At 44.2% G+C, this 5,929-nt stretch overlaps 1 long non-coding RNA gene across 1 annotated transcript; it reads right to left on the bottom strand.

Moving 5' to 3' along the window:
- Window positions 1–2,944: 2,944 nt before the first annotated feature.
- On the bottom strand, window positions 2,945–5,594 carry LOC115162213 (uncharacterized). Its single transcript, XR_003869500.1, has 2 exons — window positions 5,427–5,594; window positions 2,945–4,741 (listed from the first exon to the last, which is right to left on the bottom strand). It is a non-coding gene; the product is annotated as an uncharacterized LOC115162213 (long non-coding RNA).
- Between the last annotated feature and the right edge of the window lie 335 nt (window positions 5,595–5,929).

Below are 5,929 nucleotides of genomic sequence, written 5' to 3'. Positions count from 1 at the left end.
ATTTTTATGGAATGGTCTGCCTACCCATGTGAGAGACGCAGACTCAGTCTCAACCTTTAAGTCTTTACTGAAGACTTATCTCTTCAGTAGGTCCTATGATTAAGTATAGTCTGGCCCAGGAGTGTGAAGGTGAACGGAAAGGCTGGAGCAACGAACCGCCCTTGCTGTCTCTGCCTTGTCGGTTCCCCTCTTCCCACTGGGATTCTCTGCCTCTAACCCTTTTACAGGGGCTGAGTCACTGACTTACTGGTGTTCTTCCATGCCGTCCATGGGAGGGGTGCGTCACTTGAGTAGGTTGAGCCACTGACGTGGTCTTCCTGTCTGGGTTGGCGCCCCCCCCTTGGGTTGTGCCGTGGCGGACATCTTTGTGGGCTATACTCGGCCTTGTCTTCGGACGGTAAGTTGGTGGTTGTAGATATCCCTCTAGTGGTGTGGGGGCTGTGCTTTGGCAAAGTGGGTGGGGTTATATCCTGCCTGTTTGGCCCTGTCCGGGGGTATCATCGGATGGGGCCACAGTGTCTTCTGATCCCTCCTGTCTCAGCCTCCAGTATTTATGCTGCAGTAGTTTATGTGTCAGGGGGGCTAGGGTCAGTCTGTTACATCTGGAGTATTCTCTTGTCTTATCCGGTGTCCTGTGTGAATGTAAATATGCTCTCTCTAATTCTCTCTTTCTTTCTTTCTTTCTTTCTCTCGGAGGACCTGAGCCCTAGGACTACCTGGCATGATGACTCCTTGCTGTCCCCAGTCCACCTGGCCATGCTGCTGCTCCAGTTTCAACTGTTCTGCCTGCGGCTACGGAACCCTGACCTGTTCACCGGACGTGCTTGTTGCACCCTCGACAATTACTATGATTATTATTATTTGACCATGCTGGTCATTTACGAACATTTTAACATCTTGACCATGTTCTGTTATAATATCCACCCGGCACAGCCAGAAGAGGACTGGCCACCCCTCATAGCCTGGTTCCTCTCTAGGTTTCTTCCTAGGTTTTTGGCCTTTCTCAGGAGTTTTTCCTAGGGAGTTTTTCCCAGCCACCGTGCTTCTTTCACATGCATTGCTTGCTGTTTGGGGTTTTAGGCTGGGTTTCTGTACAGCACTTTGAGATTTCAGCTGATGTACGAAGGGCTATATAAATAAATTTGATTTGATTTGAACATATCCCAAGGACCCCAGCTTCTGCAGCCATCGTGAGGATGATTCAGGAGGATGCTGGTGCCCCATCCACCTGACCCACAGAACCAACTCCAATACCGGAAGTAAGTGTGAGTGATGTTGTTGCATGTGTGTGTGTGTCTGACTCTCCTACCTTGGCCTGCTGTAACTATATATGTGAGTGAGATGTTAGAAATATACCTGAACTAAGTGTTTTCATCATTCTAGATTGCAGCCGGTAGCAACAAGAAGAAGTCCTGTAATGTGTGTGGACCCAAGGACAGGAAGACACAGTACACATGCATCAATGTGCAAGAAATACATTTGCAACACACACACACAGTACAATCTGTCCTTCCAATTTGTTCAGTTCAAAGAAATAAACATCAATAGTGATGAAAACCTTGTTTAATTTGTATAGCTTCAAGATAAACATGATTTATTCCACCCATGTCTTGATTGTAATTTTTTTTTACAAAAATCACATTTTATCAAAAAACAAATGATGCTTTTATTGATAAATATGATCTAGCAGAGGTAAATGGCTAATATTAACCATGTATGCTGTCTATATTTCTTGTAATTGATATGCCAACATCTTGCTGTCTCTGCCTGGCCGGTTTCCCCTCTTTCCACTGGGATTCTCTGCCTCTACCCCTATTACGGCGGCTGAGTCACTGGCTTACTGGTGTTCTTCCATGCCGTCCCTGGGAGGGGTGCGTCACTTGAGTGGGTTGAGTCACTGACGTGGTCTTCCTGTCTGGGTTGGCGCCCCCCTTGGGCTGTGCCGTGGCGGAGATCTTTGTGGGCTATACTCGGCCTTGTCCCGGGATGGTATGTTGGTGGTTGGAGATATCCCTCCAGTGGTGTGGAGGCTGTGCTTTGGCAAAGTGGGTGGGGTTATATCCTACCTGTTTGGCCCTGTCCGGGGGTTTCATCGGATGGGGCCACAGTGTCTCCTGACCCCTCCTGTCTCAGCCTCCAGTATTTATGCAGTATTACTCGTCTTATCCGGTGTCCTGTGTGAATTTAAATATGCTCTCTCTAATTCTCTCTTTCTTTCTCTCTCTCTCTCGGAGGACCTGAACCCTAGGACCATGCTGTTTTCAACTCTCTAGAGACAGCAGGAGCGGTAGAGATACTCTCAAAGATCGGCTATGAAAAAGCCAACTGACACTTACTCTTGTGTTACTGACTTGTTGCACCCTCGACAACTACTATGATTATTATTATTTGACAATGCTGGTCATTTATGAACATTTGAACATCTAGGCCATGTTCTGTTATAATCTCCACCCGGCACAGCCAGAAGAGGACTGGCCACCCCTCATAGCCTGGTTCCTCTCTAGGTTTCTTCCTAGGTTTTGGCCTTTCTAGGGAGTTTTTCCTAGCCACCGTGCTTCTACACCTGCATTGCATGCTTGCTGTTTGGGGTTTTAGGCTGGGTTTCTGTACAGCACTTTGAGATATCAGCTGATGTAAGAAGGGCTATATAAATACATTTGATTTGATCTAAGTATTAAGTATTTTTTAAGTAAATTGTTATTGCTGTATAGTTTTAAAAACCCAATAATGTTGTGGGTCCATCAGACCTGTGAACATTGGGTGAATAACAAAAACATGAACACCACACAAGGGTTAATATTCATTAGCAAAAATCAAGAGGCAAATCTCTGTATTACTTTTCCATTATTTGTGGGTCAGATCTATGGCATATTATGTGATTATGTTAAAACAGAATTAAACACAGAAATTGCAATGGGAAGACATCCACTGACACGAAGCATTGTATAGTTTAAAATTGTATTAAACATAATTTAATTTCAATGTACGTATAAAACAAATACTGACATCTGACTACATGTAGATACACAGTCAAGTCTCCGTCACCTTAATAAAACCGTTCTCGTATGACAAAAATACTGATGATGTCCAAATCCTTAACAACCAGGTCATGACCCCTTGATGTGAACAACATGTTTCACGAGTTGACTAGGATCTCCATAATGTGGTCCAGATCATTCAGGTCGGTCAGACACTGCTGTAACATGCTGGCTGAGGTATAACTAAAGCACATCTTTAGTCCCTCGTCCCCCCAGGACGACACCCTGCACACCCAGGATGGGTAGCCAGCCAAGGCCGAGGGGATATCAGAGGAGTCGTACATGGAGGTGTCAATGTCCTCAAAGACATCTTCCAGGGAAAGATCCATGAGGTAGCCCAGGGAGTTTGCCATCTCGCCCTCAAAAGAGCGAAGGTGTGCAGAAGGGCTTTATGCTCTGGGCTGCCCAGAGGAGCTATCCTGTGAGGGAGATGTAGGCAACAAAGGGTGGGGCGAGGAGACGCCCTCGCCGCCCCCTCACACACCCTGGGCAGGTGAGTGGGCCATCCTCCTCCCAAATACCATCTCTGAGAGAGTCATGGTGGACAGCATTTAAAGGCAAGTCTGAGAGGTCAGTTGTGTGGGTAGGTGCACAGGGTGAGGGGAGAGTGACTGGGCTGACAGGTCAAGACTACCTGGCAAATCCCTCTGCATGTCCTGTTGAATCTGCCTCAGGGTATTCACCAGCAGCACTGAGCGGTGCAGGCTTAGTTCTGCTCGACTGCGCTGTAGCTTGTCCAGGCACAGGCTGAGCACCAGCTGCTGCTGCTGCAGATGAGGCAGGTAAGAAGACCCACCCTGAGCCTGGACCTCAGCCTTCTCTGGCAAATAGACCTTGAGCCCCTCTGCCTCATTACAACTCTGTTTCCGCTTCACGCCATGACCCAACATGGATCTAGACAGGAAAGACATTGATCACTTTCACTGATCAACATTTGAGTATGAAATATACACAGAATTTGAGTCTTGTCTTCATTTAGTTTTAAATCTAGTTTGTAATGTTGTTCAGTGAGTTGATAGGCTACTGTACTGGCCTACATGTGCAACATTAGCCTAGACAGCAGATAGTGGGCGCTAATGGATGATGCTTTATGTACAAGCCGGTCCAATGGGGACACTTGAGTGTATTACCGGCTGGGCACATCAATCCTGGACGATAATGCAGCTCTAGTGCCCAAAATCGGCTGCCTAGGCTTGTGCAACTTGTGACTCGCTGTTGACAGTGATCTAATTAACTACTGTATTGATGCATATTTTCATGTGTAAGAAAGCAATAAATATGAGCTTGAGTAAAGGATGAATAATGCATCCCGACATTTTTTTTCATTATAATATTTACAATTTATGAAGTGCTGTTGAGACACGACTATGTAGAAAACTCAAACACAACATGCTAGTAATACTACCAATACAAATCACATAGGCTACTCTACCTGTATTATGGAGCTACTGCATTTGATTCCAACTCATCGGTTTATAAAATATCCTGCGCATTGTGGATGAGTCGTTGCTCTCTCAGAAGACCGTCATTTACACAGTTCAGTTCTCACTGCATCTTAATGAAATGTGAGGAAGGCAAGAAATCGTACAAATGTTTCGTTCAAAGGCCGTGTCTTTCGTTATGGCTGTCCCCCTACGCTGACCGCTGATAAATGTGTCTGTTTTGCTTGGAGGAGGGCTGACGTCCACTGAAGAGGGACGGGACTACAGTGGAAAAGGAAAGATGGAAAGGCAGAGACTGTTGCCGGATAGACTCATTATGAAAGCAGTTGGTCGGCGAGACCGCAGACCAAGCCTCCACTAATTGTCATTGGGCGGTCTTTACCACTCACAGGGCTGGGAAATGTGCAACACATTTGAGGCTTGTAACTTTTTGCATGCGTTGAAATTCACAGTACCCAGTCTACATCGCAGCGCATCTGACTCCAAATCAGAGTTATGTTACTGTTAAAACCATCCGAACACGGTTAGACGCTTGGGGTACAATATAACAATTACATTTTCCTTATGAGAAAATAACTATTGTGGTGGATTGGCCCATGTACACCCATGCAAGGTCAAAAGTCTATTGTAATTGTAAAAGGTGTGTATGCACATTACAAAAGTAAATTATTACCTTGGGAGGAACAAATTAATTGGAACAAATTTGGAGATCAATGTGTCTTTTTGAATGAGTCATTCAATATGTTTTACAGTCATTTCAATGAAGATTTGGAAGAATATTAAATGAACCCATTAATAAGTATAACGGTCTCACTTCATAACATAGTAAAACGTAAGTACATAATTACTCCATTGTTAATAGTTTTGTTATCATGTTGGTTGTACACTGACTGGTATGCACATTACACAGCTCACACTACAAAACAACCACAATACTTTAACTTACCTTTATACTAGCGGTCTAGCGGTTAGGATTCCTGGTTTTCACTCAGGCGGCCCGGGTTCGACTCCCGGTACGGGAACAACTGTTTTGGGGCGACAGGTGGTTAGAGCATTGGGCCAGTAATCAAAAGGTTGCTGAATCAAATCCCCGAACTGACAAGGTAAACATCTGTTGTTCTGCCCCTTGTCATTGTAAGAATTTGTTCTTAACTGACTTGCCTAGTTAAAAAAATATTTACAAACGGTCCTTAAATAAAAGGATACATTTCATATTTTTTTATTTATTTATACTAAGATTAATTTGATCAAATTAATTAAAATAAAAAAATGACAAGCTTTGCACCTTTTATTATAAAAAATATTTACAAAGGTCCTAAAATGTTTTCTTAATATAAAAATGCATATACTTTACAATTGTTAAGGTCTTTGAAATTCTAGCTGCTGTTTGAAGCAGTGACATCATTCAGAGGAGTGTTGTGGTAGTAATGACCAGAGTAATACTGTCAG

This window comes from Salmo trutta, chromosome 25 (assembly GCF_901001165.1).
Source record: "Salmo trutta chromosome 25, fSalTru1.1, whole genome shotgun sequence".
Lineage (NCBI taxonomy): Eukaryota > Metazoa > Chordata > Actinopteri > Salmoniformes > Salmonidae > Salmo > Salmo trutta.
This window is presented reverse-complemented; position numbering and strand designations above follow the sequence as displayed.